Raw genomic sequence first — 20,060 nt, 5'->3', positions numbered from 1 at the left:
TGTGCGGTACTTCCCGCTCCATGGTTAATCATGGGAGATTTTAACTCCCACGGTACAGGCTGGGGGGGAGCTGTACGATGATAATCGTTCTACTTTGATTTATGATCTCTGCGACAACTTCAACATGACAATACTTAACAATGGAGAAGTAACACGTTAGGCTGGTCCATCCTCGAATGGTAGCAGATTAGACCTCACCTTTTGCTCCAACTCCTCACCTTTCACTTGGCATGTAATCCAGGATCCGCACGGTAGTGATCATCTGCCGATCAAAATTTCGATTGCCAGTGGGTTCAACTCGTCAGAATCCGTTAACGTCGCGTATGATCTAACCCGTAACATCTAACCCGATGCATCGATTGGACTAAGTTCAGTACAGTATCGTCAGTGCAAGAGCTTCCGCCGTTGGAACTTCTCTGATCTCATCGTCGACAGCGCACTTCAAGCTCAAACACGACCGTGATCGTCAATTCGTAAGAAAACACCATCGCTCTGGTGGGATCAACAATGCACAGAGGTTTACCGTAAAAAGTCCAATGCGTTTAAACTTTTTCGGAAACGCGGAACACGCAAGCATTTCGACGCATACACATCTCTTGAACGCGAACTCAAGAGCCTCATCAAGGCCAAAAAACGGGGTTACTGGCGGCAGTTTGTAGACGGATTGTCGCGCGAAACGTCTATCGATACGCTTTGGAGTACGGCGCGAAGAATGCGTAACCGGTCTACTAACAACGAAAGCGAGGAATACTTGGATAGATGGATTCTTAAATTCGCGCGAAAAATGTGTCCGGATTCCGTGCCGTCGCAGTTGATTCCTCGCGAAACCGCGAATTCGGTAGACGAAATCAGTCAGCCTTTTTCAATGGTCGAAATTTCACTCGCTCTCCTTTCGTGTGGCAATTCTGCCCCGGGATCTTATAGAATCAAGTTCAACTTGCTGAAAAACCTCCCAGACGTCGCTAAGAGGCACATGTTGAACTTGTACAATCAGTTCTTGGAGCTCAATATTGTTCCCGACGATTGGAGACGAGTGAGGGTGATAGCCATTAAAAAGCCTGATAAACCCGCGTCGGACCACAATTCGTATCGGCCCATCGCGATGCTGTCGTGCATTCGGAAATTGATGGAGAAGATGATCCTTTTTAGCCTCGACAAATGGGTTGAGACGAATCACCTTCATTCAGATACTCAATTTGGTTTCCGTAGGGGTAAGGGAACGAACGACTGTCTCGCGTTGCTTTCCTCGGGAATTCAGTTGGCTTTTGCTAAGAAAGAGCAAATGGCTTCTGTGTTCTTGGATATCAAGGGGGCTTTTGATTCAGTATCCGTTGAAGTTCTTTCAGAGAAACTCCACGCTTGTGGATTGTCTCCATTAATGAATATTTTTTTGTACAATTTGCTGTCAGAAAACATATGAGCTTTTCTCATGGAACCTCTACAGCTTTTCGATTTAGATGCATGGGTCCCCCTTTTATACAATTTCTACGTTAGAGAAATTGATGACTGCCTTAGTGACAATTGCACGTTGAGACAACTTGCAGATGATGGCGTAGTGTCTATCACAGGGCCAAAAGAGGTTGACCTGCAAGGACCCTTACAGGATACCTTGGAAAATTTGTCTACTTGGGCTATTCAGCTAGGTATCGAATTCTCCACGGAGAAAAATGCGTTGGTCGTTTTTTCTAGGAAGCATAGCCCAGCACAACCGAAGCTTCAACTTTTGGGTAAGCCGATCACTCATTCCATGTCTTTCAAATATCTCGGGGTCTGTTTCGATTCCAAATGCACCTGGAGATCCAACATTGAGTATCTGAGATGAAAATGCCAACTAAGGATCAATTTCCTTCGATCAATTACCGGAACGTGGTGGGGAGCCCATCCACAAGATTTTCTGACTTTGTACCGGACAACGATTTTATCGGTTCTTAGAATATGATAGTTTTTGTTTCCAGTCGGTAGCTAAACCGCACATCATCAAGCTGGAACGGATCCAGTATCGTTGTTTTCGTATCGCGTTAGGATGCATGCGCTCGACTCATCTATGAGTCTCGAAGTGCTGGCGCGCATGTTGCCACTAACCGTGTCCGTTTTTCAGAGTTATCTCTGAGGCTCCTCACCCGTTGCGAAGTAATGAACCCACCTGGTGATTGAAAACTTTGAGAAGCTTCTGGAGCTAAATCCTCAAACATGTTTTATGACTTTGTACTGCCTATATTTAACACAGGATGTCGGCCCTTCAAGAAATATTCCCAATCGTGTAGTCTTCTTCGATTTCGACAATTCAGTGAATTTTGATTTATCTATGACGTAGGAAATCCGCGGAATTCCAGAGCATCATCGTCCTATGATTGCTCCGTCATTATACTCTGCAAAGTTTGGCCATGTTGATTCTACAAGGAGTCCGCTGGTTTTGGTGTATTTAATGAATTTCATAGCGCCTCTCGAAAACTTGAAGCTGCCGGTTCTGTGTATGTGGCTGAACTGGCAGCAATTCACTACACTTTGGAAACTATTGCTTCACTTCTTCCAGACCACTACTTTATTTTTACGGATAGTCTCAGTTCTGTCGAGGCTATCCGTTCCATTAGGCCGGTAGAGCACTTCTCGTATTTTCTCTTGAAAATACGAGAGCTGCTTAGTGCTTTATCCGTGCGCTCTTTCATCATCAACTTCGCGTGGGTCCCTTCGCATTGCTCAATTATGGACAATGATAAGGCGGATTCACTTGCGAAGGTGGGCGCTATGGAAGGCGACATTTATGATCGACAAATCGCCTATAGTAATTTTTTCTCTATTTATCGTCAGCAGTCGCTCGTTAGCTGGCAACATCAATGGAGTGATGGAAGCTTGGGACGATGGCTAGATTCAATTATCCCTAAGGTGTCGAAGTTTGCATGGTTCAAAGGGTTGGACTTGGGTCGAGACTTCATACGCGTGATGTCTCGTCTCATGTCCAATCACTATTTTCTAAATGCTCACTTGTTCCGTGTGGGGTTGGGAGACAGCAATCTCTGTGAATGTGGACAAGGTTACCAGGACGCTGATCACATCCTTTGATCTTGTGCGGAGTATCGTGGAGTTAGATCACATTTTTATGATTCCCGTCGGGCTCGAGGTAGACAACCTAATGTTCCAGTTCGGGATATTTTGGCTAGACGCGATCTGGCGTTTATGAAACTCATATTTGTTTACTTTAAGAATATTAACCTTAGATTGTAAGTTTGATTAACCTTGTGCTTAGTTTGTATTTTGTACGTGTGGTTTTTTTTCAATGTTTGTTTTCAAGATGAATAGAAATAATTTCAAGTTTTAGGATTAATTAAATATTTGTATCGTAAACCACATTTCAAACCTCCTTCTTCCCTTTTCCAATCCAAAAAAAATGTAAATCTCCACTAACTTCGAGACAACCGCGAGTACTCGGTCCAGTTCATTTAACCTTAAATATAAGACAGTAATAATGCATAACGGAAATGATAACTCGGCTCTGTAAAGTTTTTTCGATTGAGCCTGTACATATAAAGTAATTATAAAAAAAAAAACCATAGATGGGAGAGGGTCAATCCTCAACTGCCTGTATGGGCCATTAGTATTTTTTTCCGTCATTACCTTTGTCCGCTTTTGTATATAATACCGGCTTTGCTTTAATTCATCGAGAATTCGTATTTCCTCTTTTTCGGTTTTACTAAGTGAATGTCCCTTTCCGTTTTGTATTGTCTCTGAATTAATATTCCTGGCAGTCTCGTGTAATTGAATAGGAAATGTGTGAGTGATTGCAGTCTCCATGTCAACGATGGCCTCTTGCACGTCAGGTTTTGAGGAGATCGCATATCCTCATGCCTTTTTGAGAAGCGTCAATTGTTCTTCTGAGAACTGCTGCGTCGAGCACAAAACCTTAGACGGATTGAACCACAGCTGTGTTAACTGAACTGTGTGATTTCATGTTATAAAATTGTAACATGGCAGTGGACACCTGCTGATTTTTAGTATCTATTGATTAGTATATAACTCGTAGATAAAAGATGGATTCTTCAGCGGTGTTGAGTACTTGGCACTGATGAAGTCTGCAAGTAGTATCTGTCAAAAAATAAGCAATTATAACGGAATTAAAAGGAAATAAACCAACACACAAAAGCTCTTCATAAAGGGATTCCGTTAAGAGGTTCGACAAATTTAAAAGATTGTCCTAATTTAATGAATATTTTCCGAAACATGGTTTATAAATCAAGATATCAATATTTTGTATCAATATGTCGTCTTCTTCTTCTTCTTCTTCTTCTTCTTCTTCTTCTTCGCATTTCAAGCTTATTGCATATCGCATATTAGCTTATTGCGTGCTCTCAACTTAGTGTTCTAGATGCACTTCCACAGTTATTAATTGAGAGCTTTCGATGCCTGTACCATTTTTGCATTGGTATAATTGTGTGGCAAGTCCAATCATACTTCTATGCCCAGGGAAGTCGAGAAATTTTCCAATCCGAAAAATTCCTAGACCGGACCGGGAATCGAACCCAGCCACCTCCAGCATGGTCTTGCTTTGTAGCTGCGCCTTTACCGACTGAGCTAAGGGAGGCCCCTGTATCAATATGTGCTTCATGCAGAACTGAAGTCCAAAAATATTCCTAATAGGAACGTACGTGAAATGCTCTAAATTTTAATTTCTAAAGATACCTTGCCGACACTATCGTTGTGTTTGAAAGTTATTGTGAATGAGGCGTGCTTCATCGAAGTGTGCTCGTGAACGGACGCGATTTTTGTGTCCTCCCGTCATTTTTTTCAATTTTGTTCAATGTGAAATTTTTCTACATTTTGACTCGAGTGATTTTCAACTACGGACTTGCATGTGCAACGGGTCGGATGCGCGGTTTATGGAGTGTTGAAATAATTAAATTCCGAATTTGGGCCGACCGCGAGCGAAGGGTGCAAAACGCGTTCCGATGGTCAGCCGGCAGCAGTAGCATCACCGGGTGAAAAACTGCAGCCGGAATCAGAGGACTAACGCTGGAGGAGGAGGAGGAGGATATTTCCAGCTTCCCGTCCGCGCAGTGGAGCTCCCTTGAACGGCGAACAGATCCGGATCAAGCAGGAAGAAGAGAAGTCCTTTACCCACAGCCAAGGAAACGAAGCAAATAGTGTTTTTATTGTGTTGATGTATCTGTGTGCAATGTGACCACCATCAACACATCACAAGCTGCCTTTAGGTTCAATTGGCTAAACTTGGTGAGTTCGTTTCTTTTTGTTCATTTTAACTTTTCAATCCAGTAACGCTGGTAGATCACCTTTTCGTGTTGTGTTTCCTGCCGGGATAACCTTAATTTCGCGTGATCTATTTTGCGAGTGCAAGAACATAGTTGAGTCTTGTTGGGGGGAGACATTAGGATTTATCCCAGGCTACTATTGTAGAAAATCGTAATTGATAGATATTGGGTGGAACGCGTCGGAATGTTTAAAAAAATAGGGCGCACGTTTGATCCAGTTCGGGATACATTGTTGACTGCTTTCGGGAACGTGATTTAACTTATTTAACCAGGGCTTAAACAGTCGTCCCTTTGGTCATGGCTTATGATAGCCTGATAAAATGATAACACAATCTTATTCAAATGTCGTAATAATACCTCCGACCAAGGCAAAATGATTTATATGGTTTTTATAAAACTTAACGATACCAATACTAATAAGGAAAGGAGTTCCACATTTCCTTTTCCCAAGTCCTTTTCCTCTCCTTCCCTTCCCTTCTTCTCTTTTCAGAAAGCGAGTAATAGCGCTATAACCATATGCCATATAGGGCTAGGACAAGCGTTAGTGCTCAGGTTCCAACCGCTAGAAGAAAATGGAGCATCACTTAACCTTTTTAGACTAGATGCTCCCAACGACAAATGATTCATAAATAACAATACAACGGAACGTACGGTACGAGATGTCCACGTTTGATCCATTTATTGGATTCTGAAGCATCGTGTTTAAATCTTGGATTTAAACAGGCCCGATGTTTCTAAATCATCTTGCCCCTTAAATGGTGCACAGCAAGCCTGGCCGTTTTGATATATTTTGCGCACCTTTGAAATGCAACATATACCAAATAGAAAAGAAAAGTGATGGATATATATCTATCTTATCTATCTGTGTTGGTGTTAGATTAGATTAGATTAGATTAGATTTTAGATGAGACGTGCTTAAATTGTTTCAAATAAGAGGATATTTTTGGAGCTACTAGTCAAACAATATCTGCGATCTACAATCGTGCTGAGTGATTATATTTTTTTCCCGATTAGCAAAATATCAACGCCAATTGATGTTAAGGAGTGTAAACGTGAGTTGGCTGTGCGTGTGGTTTAACATGCGTTGGTTTGTAATATAGAACAATTAGTGTTTGAAATGTTAATGTGAAATCCAAAATATCAGCCTCAGGGGTATATTTATCCGCCTAGAGGGCTTGAACATTTCTACCGAGAATTTCAGGAAAACTCTAAGAATTAGTGCAAGGCAATTTTACGGTATTTACCAAGATATATTAATGAATATTTCTAGAAAATTTAAACTTAAATTTTGTACAGTGTTCCATGAAGAAATACTAAAAAGTGGGCACACTAGAGAACTCTCAAGGGCACCCTAGAGAAAACCCCTCGGGAACGAACTCTGGTGATATTTGGGGACGTATTTTGAAAAAAATTGAGTTGAATAATTCAAGGAGACGCTAAAGAAAGCTATGAAAATAAATTTTAGCAAATTCAAGAATTTTGAAAATTTTTATAAAATTGTAAAATAAATGCCAAGATTTATATTAAGAGAATCTAGAGTGTTCTGCACTGCACGGGGTTATGGAGTTAATTTCAGGGGTTTGTTTGAAAGATTATTAAAGTGATTTTCATTTATTTATTTATAAATTTATCTAGGAAGTTCTGGGATACTTTTCAGAAAATTATTGAAAAAAAATATTGTTAACATGGGCTTAAGGAACATGTCGCAAGTTTTATGAGCAGCCATGTCAAAAGGATTCAAATTCGCAACTACAGGGCTGGTAGCGATCACTGCTGTCAAAAAATAGTGATTTTAGTGACCATTTTGAAGAAATAAGTGACCAACTGTGACTAGTTCTGGACTTAAAAGCGATAATACTTCAGGAAATTTTCAAAAATCTGGAGTCAAATTCTATGCACAGTTTATAATTTCTTAGGACCTCATTTCGAGTTCTGGGAAAAAAATCTTCCAGAAAAACATCAAATGCAATCTGCTTTCAAGGTAGTTCTGGGGAATTCAAGATTTCTTGTGAAGCCTAATAGTTTTGAGTAGAATTTCAAGAAACCCTGAATTGAATTGAAAGCAACTTATAATGAAAACTCTTAGTAATTTCTGAGGAGCAACTCCTTCAGAGGAAAATTCCAAGGGTCTTCTGAGGATAATGTCATAAAGTTTGTGCGAGAAAATGAATCTGGGGCATAAGTCCTTGATATATTTTTGAAAACACTAAAAGGATGATTAAAATTAAATCTGAGAATAACTCCAGAACATCTTCAAAGGAATTCGTAAATAAATTCAGGAGAGTTTGCCAAACAAATTATGAGAAGAAATCTAAAGAATTCGTGAGGAGAAATGCCAATGAATTCTTAGGAGACTTTCAATGTGAGTAGAATTCCAAGGAAAGGAGTGAGATTCCAACAGAAATATGAAATGAATTTAATGAATATTCGGTGAATCTTTCCAAAGGGTTTCTGATTGCGGTGAATTTCAAGATATATCCGCGGAAAACTAAAAGAAAATTGAATTCGAAGCTTCATCTAAATGTTGAGGTATATTTCAATGGAAATCAGAATGGACTATTTTGAGGTCTTCAGAACTACTTGAAAGTTCTCAAATTTGTCCTGAAGTTAATGAAACTGGTTTGCAGTTTTTTTTTTGTTTGAGAAACTAGCCCTAGAATCTGAATTTTACAGGACTTCCTAAAGTTTCCTCAATTTTTCTAACGATCATAGAGCTCTTCTAAAGGTTTACGCTGAAGTTATCTAAACTTCTTTAAAATTTATGTGAATTCCCTAGTGTTAACCAAACTGCTCTGAGGTTCTCTGTTCTTTTATGAAATTCTCAAAACTTCTCTAAGGTTTTTGCAGTTCATGAAGCTTGTTGTACTGCGCTGAATTTAATTGAATCATCATATCAATGTTTAAGCTCCACTGAACTTCTAAACTCATGGGAAGAATTATATTTTTAACGTATCTGAAGTTATCTGAAAATCTGGGAACTGCCTTAAATTTTCAATAATTTTCTGAAACTAATGGAACTGACCTCCCCCTGAAATTTCCATGGAATTAGAACGACATAATTAATATAGTTCTATGATTTTCTCTGAAGTTCTCACGATCTTTCTGAAGTTCATGAAACTTCGCGTAAATTATTGGCTCTAATTAAATTTTTTTTTCAATAGTCTAGACTTTTTTGGTGGTATTAAAACTGCCTAAACCAATATTGAATTTCCTCAAAGTTGCTAAAGTTTCCGGGATTCTATGAGTTTCTCGAAAATTCTTTAAGGTTTCTACAATTCCTTGAAATTATTTGAACTGCCCTTTGATTCTCTAATGTGTCTTGATGTTCCCGAAGCTTCCCTAAAGCTCTAAATTCTATTGAGGATCTCAGTTCTGCTCGAAAATAAATGGATTACCCGTAATCACCTTTAAATTTCTCTGAAAATCTTTGGGCTTCTGTGAAGTTCCTGTAATCTTTCTGAAGCTTTCATAATTTTTCTGAAGGCCTCTGTACATCCCTGAAACGGAACATCTTAAGGGTTCTAGATTTTTTTTTGCACATTATGGAACTATCCTGAATTTACAAATTTACAATTATAGATCTTTATACTGCTCCAAAAGACGGGAACTGCTCTTAAAATCTGAAACTCCGCAAAGATCTCTAGATCTAGCTTTTCTGAGGTGCTTAGAACTTTTTAAAAATTTGTACAATAACCTTCAAGTTTTCTATATTTCTCAAGTTCGCTTGACATTTGTGAAGTTCTCTGAAATTTTACGAACTTCATAAAAGTTCCTGAAAATTTTTGGACGCTAAAGAACCGCTTTGAGGGTCTTAAAGCTACCAGTAAGTTCTACATATTTTTAGCGTGTTAACTTCCTTTATGCTCCCGCAGTTTGTTTATGGAACTTTACTGAAATTCTCAGCATTTCCTTTCATTCCTCAGAACTTCTCCAAAGTTCCTACAATTGTTGTGAAGTTAATGGACTGCAATGAAGATTTGTAATCTTTCATAATGTTACTTACTAATAAATCTTTGTTTTTTCATTAATTCTGACACTTTGAAAATTTTCAATATCTACAACTTGTACATGGAATACGAAATTTCAAGACATTGAATATTTTTAGATCTTGGACTTTTTTTTTAACTTTATAAAGTGAGAAATTAAGTAAGTGTTAAATTCAACATTCAATGGATTTGATTGTAAAGCTGTTTCTTTAAAACTGATTGCCACGTCTTAAAAACGTTTGGGTACATTGCTATTGTTTTGATCTACAAAAAAAAGACATGTTTTTAAAAAATAGCAAATTTAAAATAGCTTTCTTATCAAAAGACTAGAATTTATCCGTTATAGAAAACTCAGGTAATTTTATTAAGAAAGATGAGTACACACCCTGTAGAAAAAGAAAGACGTCACAAAGCAAAGAATGATCAATCTTAAAATAAATTCACCCTAAAAAAGTTGAAAATAGTGACTGATTACAAGAAAAAGTGACTTGAGTGACTTGGCCTTAAAAAAGAGATTTTTTAGTGACTGGCTTGAAAAACGTGACCAAGTCACTAAAAAGTGACTCGGTACCAGATCTGCACCTACAAAAAAAATTTCTTATAGTTCAATTTTCAACAACATTTCGTGAAATTTCTAATACAAACTCGATCAGGTATAGTTAACGGGAAAATATAGTCAATGAAAATGTTTAAAAATTATAAAATCATAAAATATACGTTTGAACAGTTTGACATTAGTTCGGCACTACTTCTACTAATATATCTTTAAGGACAAGATTGATAGAATCGAATCCACAAATGGCCGCTTTGTCTCGAACAGAGTTGAAAAAAAAAAGGTTCAAACCGAGATGTAGAAATCGGGCCGAGTTATAAAACCTTGAAATAGTCATAAATATACTGCAACGATGCGTTTAAAAAACAACATGAAAATACACTGTCCGAAACATGAAAGTTTCAAAATGAGCCTCAGCAATAGCCCCCTGCAATCGACTGCTTTCAGGGCAACACTGCATCTTGCAGCATGACATGGTAGCCTGAATTTGTTTGCTCTATCCTTTGCATCAAGTAGGCCAATGTTGCCAAATGGAGAATATCATCTATCTAAATTAATAATTAATAACTGATTATCCTGACGTTCAACTGTAAAGCGGTCTTCAACAAAGTAGTAGCTGACAAACTTTCCTATGTGTAGATATATTTAGGGTAAGACGGACAGTGGAGGTAATACGGGCACCTGATTGTTTGAAGGTTTAACTATTTAATAATCAGGGTTTGATCCACTCTTTATTAAAGATGTGTAATGGTATAGTCAAAAATCAATAAATATCCTTCAGGTGTGTGGCTTACCCCCATCTCCCCTAGGTATAGCAAGTTTATCCATCAATCATTATGGTGAAAGGTTAGAACGAGGTGAACAAAAAGTTCTCTTTTTCCATAGTAATTCCCATAGCCCGCAACCAAATGAGCTCAAATTTCGGAAGAATGATCAGGACCTGGAGGAAAATCAATATTTTGAACCACCCTAATGGTCATCTAAAGTATTGTTTTACAATCAAATTTTATCTGAATCTTATCACTTATTCTTCTATATTTGGTTTCCTGCTGAATCCAGTGTTTAAATCGATTGGTGAATAAAATGTTCCTTCGGTAATTGCACTGATTTCGTGTGCCGATCCTAGCCTGTTCAAAAAGATTAGCCAGAGAAAATTGTAAATTGAATTTGATATTGCCGGTCAATTAAGTTCACATAAAAATGTGGCAGTCATGACCGATGTAATTAATTCTTCACTTGTTATTTTTTTTTTCGAAATCCAACGACAATAAAAACGGCATTCACCCTTCACCAACCAAATGTCACACATCCTCCGGCAATTGCCATGAACACTGCAAGACTGGATCAACATCATTTCCTTTGGACATAAATAGTGTACACTTTTCTCAACGCTCTACCGATTCAGTCATTTAGTTTCGAATCGAAGGTTACAGCACACAAACAGTTCGACTTGCTGTATTGTACGGACGCGTGTACGGCTTACTCTTATGAAATTATGCAATCTATTTGCAAACATCGAGCGGCAGCACCACCAACAGCATCAGGCAGCAGCAGCCAACACTCACGAAAGCACTGTTTTCCACCCAGATCAACCCAGACCTACTACAGGCAGTTGTTCGTAGTATTAGCTATGCTAGACTATGAGGGACGTCGCCGTCCGTCGTCACCACGCATGCTCCAACCACTCCATGTTCGCGTCATAAAGTTCGAAGGAAGCACTAAACGAGCACATTGCAAGTGGTCACCATGGGGCCGTGGCGCGGAGGGGCCTCTATCTCATCGACACAGACTCCGTATTGAGGTTTCCCAATCAATTGCCACTCTCATTTTCTTCACGTTCAACAAAGTCAATGAACCGTTGACAGAACACCGATTGGGGTCACTCGCGCTGTGAACACAAAACTTCATCATCGAACTGGATCACTGATCACACACTCACACAACACACCACTCTTCGGTCGGAGAGTTTTGTGTGCACACACTCGCTGTGCAATAAAAGTGAAGTTAATCACTTTTACCTGGAACCTTGGTTATCTAACAGCCACCACCGTCTTCGTTGTCGCTTAAAACGACGACGGCGACGGCGGTCTTGGTGTGGTATGAGTGTTGCTTCACTTGTTCCAATATTGATCCCCTTTTCGGCACATGACTATCGATAGAGACATTTCGGAGCGACGACATGACCAAACTGACCGTCCAGTACCAATGAATCACCGTAACCGAAAACCGTTGATGAGGGTCGTGACCCCCTTTGAAACATTGATTATAACACTCACTTGTTGCGCTCCGTTTGATATTTGCTAGGAACAGTAAGGTCCTTCGACGATCAAACTGTGTGTGATTGAACTGAAACGAGCTTCCGATCGCTGCGAGGTACCGCTTGCGACTGGTGATTGTTTGGATTCGGTTGTCCCCCTACTATGAATGGTTGCTTCGCTCTGCTCCGGGCTGGGAGGTGGGAAAATATTGATCGCGAATTTTCTGTCGAGCAGAGCTCGTCCTAAGCTCAGCGAGAGTGACGTTTATGCTCCGGGGATCATAGGCGAAATTAGGAGATTTTGGAAGACAATTATTATTATTTAACTTTATTAGGGAGGCTTTCAGCCTTGGGCTGGTTCGCCTCCACTGGAAGACAATTAGCATTCTTCTGGGGATGGAAATTTTGGTGGAAAAATAAAAACAATTGATCCGAGAATGGTTGAAATGGAAAACGGCGACTGGGGAAAGGTTGATTGGGAAAAAGTGGATCTTGTTCGGGAAGGAGTATTCCAAAATTCTGAAACTATTTCGATTGGCATTTTCAGACGTAGGTGGTTTCTTTGATGTTAGTCACATTTACCTTTCAGAATTTATAGGCACCAGAAACAGGTGACAATAAGGGATTTGTATTATTATCGGACAGGTTTGGGCCGAAGGGTCTCATAGTTAATGATTTTATGGACGAAAAAAAAAAAAAAAAAAAAAATTGAAATTCGTCATGGTTAATTTTCCCGGAAAATTTTAGTTCATAAAACTGATTTTCCCGGACATCATGAACTTTAATATACGAAAAATAATTTGCAAGGAAATTTTCACGGAGCACAGTGGGGAAAAAGACGGTAAGAACCCACCTTTCCCGATGTTTTAGCGTTTAGGTGCCTTGCAAGGAATTTTTTGAATTGTTATTTTGCATCTTTTGAAATCGGCATATACAATTGTTTTAAGGTGGTATTACGCCTAGAAAAACTAACTTTTTGTAATCACAAGATAATAGGTTTATGTCTTTGGTAAAGTTGTAGAGCTTTGAATTGATGAAAGGTTCCTGCGACCACTAAGCTGCTACATCATAAGTTTAGTGAGATGTAAATAGATTTTCGTCAGGACTACCTTTTACTTTTTTGAATCATAAATCTTATCTCAATGATTTGGCATGTCCTACAAATTTTTCAATAGCATTAAGATGCACTTTTCTGGAGACAGTAATATTGTAAATTGATTCATTTGATTTGTATAGCAATTTTGCATTTAAGATTTCTCTGAAAATGGTAGTTTCTGACAGCCAAAACTAACGTTGTTTGATCTATCTTGAAATGAAGTACTAATGAACCAAAAATCTCTGTTGGGTCTGCTCGGGTACAAAGGTTTCTATTATAGTCTTTTTGGTCGTTTTGGTTATTTAATTAATGTTATAAAGCAGCAGAAAAGGTTATCTGCCAATTAATTCCACTTAATTAATTTTGATATCTATGACAGATACGTATTTCGACTACAATGTGCAGTAGTTTAATCCACCATCCATCAGGTCATGGTAATTCTATCTACCATCCATCTGATCATGGTAGTTCTATCTACCATTCATCAGGTCATGGCAATTCTATCTATCATCCATCAGGTCATGGTAATTCTATCCACCATCATCCATCAGGTCATAGTAATTTTATCTACCATCCATCAGATTATCACAATTCCTATCTACCATCCATCAGATCATGGCAATTCATATCTGCCATCCATCAGGTCATGGTAATTCTATCCACCATCCATCAGGTTCTCACAATTCATATATACCATCCATCAGGTCATGAAAATTAATATCTACCATCCATCAGGTCATGGTAATTCTATCTACCATCCATCTGATCATGGTAGTTCTATCTACCATTCATCAGATCATGGCAATTCTATCTACCATCCATCAGGTCATGGTAATTCTATCCATCATCATCCATCAGGTCAAGGTAATTCTATCTACCATTCATCAGGTCATGGCACTTCTTATCTACCATCCATCAGGTCATGGCAATTCATATCTATCATCCATCAGGTCATGGTAATTCTATCTACCATTCATCAGGTCATGGCACTTCTTATCTACCATCCATCAGGTCATGGCAATTCATATCTATCATCCATCAGGTCATGGTAATTCTATCTACCATCCATCAGGTCATGGTAATTCTATTTACCATCCATCAGGTCATGGCAATTCATATCTACCATCCATCAGTTCATGGTAATTCATATCTACCATTCATCAGCTCATGGCAATTCTATTTACCATCCATCAGGTCATGGTGATTCTATCCACCATCCATCAGGTTCTCACAATTCATATCTACCATCCATCAGGTCATGAAAATTAATATCTATCATCCATCAGGTCATGGTAATTCTATCTACCATCCATCAAGTCATGGCAATTCATATCTACCATCCATCAGATCATGGCAATTCTATCTACCATCCATCAGGTCATGGTAATTCTATCCATCATCATCCATCAGGTCAAGGTAATTCTATCTACCATTCATCAGGTCATGGTTATTCTATCACCATCTATTAGGTAATGGGTATGCATCTACCATCCATCAGATCATGGTAATTCTATCTACCATTCATCAGGTCATGGCACTTCTTATCTACCATCCATCAGGTCATGGCAATTCATATCTATCATCCATCAGGTCATGGTAATTCTATCTACCATCCATCAGGTCATGGTAATTCTATTTACCATCCATCAGGTCATGGCAATTCATATCTACCATCCATCAGTTCATGGTAATTCATATCTACCATCCATCAGCTCATGGCAATTCTATTTACCATCCATCAGGTCATGGTGATTCTATTTGCTAGATCACGTATGATCTGATGAGTTGAACTCAGACAGGTGTCTCTGAACCTTTCCAGAATAAAAACTCTCCGTTCTTCCGTTGTATAAATTCCAGTCAGGCGGTGGATCTCAGAATTTCTAGTCTGTGGGGGACTGTTTAGGACCATCCTAACGATCTTGTTCTGAATCCTTTGGAGTTTGAGGTGATGGCATTTGGAGCAACTATCCCAGATTGGCATACCGTACTCGATTACGGGAAGGATGATTTTTTTTGTAGACAGCAAGCTTATTTTTCAGGGATAGGGTAGACCTCCTGTTGATGAGTGTTTACAGGGATCTTATTAGGATTTTACACTTGGTTTTCGTTTTATCAACGTGCTCCCTGAAAATCAGTTTGCTGTCTAGTGTTAAGCCTAGGTAGACTACCTCTTTCGACCGTTGCACACTTTGCTGTTCAGGCAGATCTTATAATTCTCCGACGGAACAAGTCTGGGAGATTTAGAGTGTGGAAAGATGATGACCTGGGTCTTTGCCGCGTTGATATGGATCTTCCAGCTGTTGAAATATTCATACAGGACGTCCAGGCCTCTCTGAAGTTTGGCAGTCAGAGCTCCGATGACCCTACCCTTGTAGACGATGGATGTGTCATCTGCGAACAGGAACAATGATCCACCATCAAAGAGAGCCAGCATATCGGAGGTGAACAGGTTGAATAGAATGGGGCCAAGGATGCATCCTTGTGGAACCCCAGCACCGATGTTGAAAGCATCCGATGTGATGCCATTCAGATAGATAGTTATTTATTATCTTCTTTAGGAAGATTGGAAGACCGTACTGCTGCAATTTGAACACCAGGTCATCATGCCAGACATTGTCGAACGCTTTTTCAACGTCCAACAACGCCATGGCAGATGTTTTCGAAACAGATTTGTTCCGCCTGAGAATGTTTGTTACTCGAGTCAGCTGGTAGACGGTTGAACGACCTTTCCAAAAACCAAACTGTTCCTCGAGTAACAAGTTGTTTTCTTCGGCAGATGTTAGGAGCCGGTGGGTGGTAGACGATAGACCTTTCGAACAGTTTTGATAACCCTGAGAGAAGGGTGATTGGTCGATAACTTGAAGGAGAGGACGGATCCTTCCCAGGTTTCCGGATGGGTATGACTTTAGCTGACTTCCAACACGAGGGGAAGTAGCCAAGTCGGAGGCACAGCTTCAAAATCAGTGCCAGATGGTTGTAGAATGTGGAACTCAAGTGTTTGAGTTCCAGATTCAGGATGTTGTCGAAACCTGGGGCCTTCATGTTTTTACATGATTTGATATAGGCCAACACCTCGTCAGCCGTAATCTCGGATTCCTCGGGAAAAATATTAGGAATCTGATGGAGGTTGGTAGCTTTTCCAGCAACCTCAGCTTCGTGAGGGCTGACGATGTTTTGTCCGAGATTATGGGAGCTGACGAAGTGTTAACCTATCGTGGCAGCCTTCTCTTCAGGAGTTATCAGATGAACCACTGGGTCGCCGGGACTGTGGGGTCAGTGGTGGAATGGGTCTTGGCTTATTTTAAAGGATTTTGGTTATTTTCCAAAAGGGTTTTGCATAATCTGGGAGAGAGTGGATCTTGTTGGCAAAGTTCTGATTTCTGAGGTCCACCATCCTGGCTTGGATGGTTTTTGTTAGGCGATTACAGTGGGTCTTCAAGACAGGCAAGCCAGAACGCTGGTGTTGCCTTTGAATGGAGCTACGGAGTCTAATGAGATTTTTGGTAATTCTATCAAAGTTCAGAGTATTGCTCACCTGTCTGGATACTGGCACGTGTTGTTCTCTGGCCTGGGATATCGCCTCCTCGATGGAACGCAAACACCGGTCAACGTCTTCGGGCGTCTCCGGAAGGACTCCGTAGTCGACAGTGGAGTCAACACAGTGTTGGAATTGATCCTAGCTGACGCGATGGTAGTTGGGTCGGGAAGCATGGAATAGGTTCGGATAATGGTCCGAACTCAGCTCCTGGTGGGTCACAGGTTGCGAGATGTTCAATTATGCAAAGGGAGGAGGACATGGAAAAGTTCATATGATAATTTTTGCCTCCAATTATGCAATGGGACCACAGGGAAAAAAACTACAAGGGACAACCCAATGGGGTTGTACGCAATGATGACGTAGGACTACGTGGTATGATATAATAAATATTTTTGTTTACTGCAACAAGAGGTTGTGTTTTGTGTAGGAGTAGGAATTTTAGCGGGGTTCTCTCTATTTATATTTGTTTATGTATGACTATGATTGCCCTGAAAAGAACCTTTTGATATGAATTTTAGTTGGGACATGTTCAGAAAATTAACTCTTTTGGAAAATGTTGGTGGCCCTGAAATGGGCCGATGGTAGTACAGGCTTTGGAAGATGATGATGACGTGTAGGCAGCTGCGTATTCAGAGACGGCATCACGGATCACATTTTCTTGGCACATCTCGGGTTTCCTCGTACATCAGACCGGAGATGAGCTTCACACCACCACATCGAGCCAGACGACGAATGGCAGGCCCTAGATGTTATCACACGATGACACTTGGCGACTCCTTTACCAAATCCTTTGCCACCCTTGCCACGACCAGTCATGCCTCCTGGTTGTTTACCGTTGAATGGGTGAATCGCAACTAATGCAAAGGCGCAGCTAGATACCTGTTATATAGACAACCAGCTCTGCTGGTACCATATTTTCTCGCTTCCTATTGGCTATACACAGTAACCAAAGAGAAGTGAGAAAATATAGTACCGGCAGAGCTGGCGCAAAATATTACGCAATTCCATCCTCCCTATTCGCACGCGCCCGAAGATCGAAGACGAATGCCACTTCGACTTGTTTCGTCTACTTACAACTCTCTGACGACTGTGCTGGGGAAGCAGCAAATGCATGTAGGTGATTGGTGGATTTGTTAGTTAATTCGACGCTTTTGGACAATGCTGGACATTTACCAGTATTTCAATAGTTTCTTGTTGAAAATCAACATTCGAAAGCATTGTTATCGATGCGTAGCCATATTTATGATCGATTGGTGATAAAATTTTTGAAATTGGGTCAGGGGCAGTTGAGTTATTAACGTTCAAAATCTTTCATAATTTGTTACATGTTCCATTTTCGGTTTTCACAAAGTGTACCCCCATATAGAAATCACAGACGTAGTCCTACGTCAAAATAAAATGAAAATGTAAATGGATTGATGAGCGTTTTGGTATAAAAAATGTATACCTTTTTCGTCGATTTTTCCTTTTAATTCAACTACTTTTGTATCACATTCACTTTCACTAATTAACTTTCACTATGACTTTGAATTACAACATATACGTACTACTTTCAAACTTCTTCAGTGTCTAGACACTAACTAGACTATACTGGACACTGAAGAAGTTTGCAAGTAGAAAACGAAATACGTATCTGTTATAGTTCAAAGTGAATTAGTGAAAGTGAAAGAGATACAAAAGTAGTAGAATTAAAAGGGATAATCGACGAAAAAGGTAAATGAAAATGTTTCACCTCCAATTATACAAAGGGGATGACTAAAAGGAAAAATTCAAATGAAATAATTTCATCTCTTCACATCCGATTATGCAAAGGGGAACCAAAGGGAAAATTTCATATGAAAAATATTCTTCTCCAATTATGCAACGAGAGTCCAAAGGGATAAATTAATATGATATAATTTGACCTTCAATTATGGGGGGACTGCAAATGCAAATTGAAAAAAAAATCATATGACAAATGTTCTCCTCCAATAATGGAATAAATCAATATGAAGATTTTCACCTCTATACAACGGGGGAACCAATGAAAAATTTCCACCTTCAATTTTACAAAAGGGGGTACCAAAGGGAAAAATTCTTATGCAAAATGTTCACCTCCAATTATGCACTTTTAGTCTAAAGTTTATGTAGCAATCGTCCTGGTCGTTGACGGCCGGGTGTTTGCTCACCTATCTGCAGAAGTTCGTGTCCAGGCTATTTGTTGGGGAAGGAATTTCAGTTTATTCGCCAGGAGTTCCCTCAGCAAAAGACGAGACGAACTGACCACTTTTTGGCACAATAATTTCAACGAGATTAACTATTTTATTTATTGAGTATAACTTCTTACAAATTTGGAGACAAATCAACTAACTTTTTTTTTTCACTCTCGTTTTCTTTTTCACACCCGCTTGCTACGATTTTTATTTCGTTGCTATGGTTACGCTCAGGGGTGGCCTGACGGTTGACGGCACGACGACTGCGATAATAGAGTAGAAAGGTTCGGACTGGCAGTGTTAGCAACATTCTCCGGGCCAGGAACCTAGCTGATGGCCTGGAGCAGGACAACCTTGCTTACAGGTCTTTTGTAGGTTGACTTTGATGTCCGCACCGCAACTGTTCTCACCTTTCCATCCGGCCCTTGGTAGATCTTCTCTTCAACTCTTTTCGGCCAGCTTCCTCGGTGTAGCGATTCGTCCACTATCATCACTAGATCAACGACGTGATAATCGTGGTAATTCCTGTAGTCCGTCCACTTGCGGCTTCAGATCAACTCAGGGCGGAACTAAGCTATCCACCTGCGCCAGAAATGATCCTCGTAGATTTGAGAATGCTTGTAGGCAGCACGACAGTTAAGATCTCGTTCATCAAAGTTATGGTCGAACTGGATTGAATTGTTTCAACCAAGCAGCAACATGTTTGGTGTTATCGGTTCAGGGTCCAGGGGGTCATTCGGAACTTGTGTCAAAGGTCTGTTGTTTACTGTGTTCATTGCCTCTCACAAAGCAGTGTCGGTCATGATGCACTGTGGTAAGCCCCGGATGGACATAAATAAATAAACAAATGAAAAAAAAAATAAGATGTCATACACGTGAATAATAGTACCCAACTCTTTTCAACACGACGACCAACTTTTACAGACAAAATAATCAATACCCGTATAAGTAAACGGGAACACGAACGGGGTTGTTCTTTCCGATTATAGGTTTCTGCGGAACGGTCGGTTTTGCTCTATGCTCACAACACTTGACACAGGACATCGTGTACTTCTTCACCTGTGAGCGAATCTTCAGGATACGGTGCCATTCCTTGATGTTGTCAACAACGGTCTCCATTCCTTGATGTGCGTTGGCGATATGGTACATGCGAATCAGTAGAGTTGAAAACTGGTGG

At 39.9% G+C, this 20,060-nt stretch overlaps 1 protein-coding gene across 3 annotated transcripts in view; it reads right to left on the bottom strand.

Annotated features, from left to right (window-relative positions):
* The window catches only part of LOC135705081 (clavesin-2-like), a 29,221-nt gene extending 17,056 nt beyond the window's left edge, over positions 1-12,165 (bottom strand). Inside the window, exon 1 of one of the 3 annotated variants that reach the window (XM_065226653.1) lies at positions 12,077-12,165. The gene's annotated coding sequence lies outside the window, so the exon portion shown is untranslated. Of the gene's footprint in view, positions 1-11,283; positions 11,335-11,365; positions 11,376-12,076 lie in introns of those variants that run through there. The other 2 variants (XM_065226656.1, XM_065226655.1) reach the window with 2 other exon arrangements.
* Positions 12,166-20,060: the final 7,895 nt, after the last annotated feature.

This window comes from Ochlerotatus camptorhynchus, unplaced genomic scaffold (assembly GCF_037179485.1).
Source record: "Ochlerotatus camptorhynchus isolate MF236.1 unplaced genomic scaffold, CSIRO-AGI_Acam_v1.1 ptg000257l, whole genome shotgun sequence".
NCBI lineage: Eukaryota > Metazoa > Arthropoda > Insecta > Diptera > Culicidae > Ochlerotatus > Ochlerotatus camptorhynchus.
Note: the sequence above shows the minus strand (reverse complement) of the source record. Positions and strands in the feature narration are given on the sequence as shown.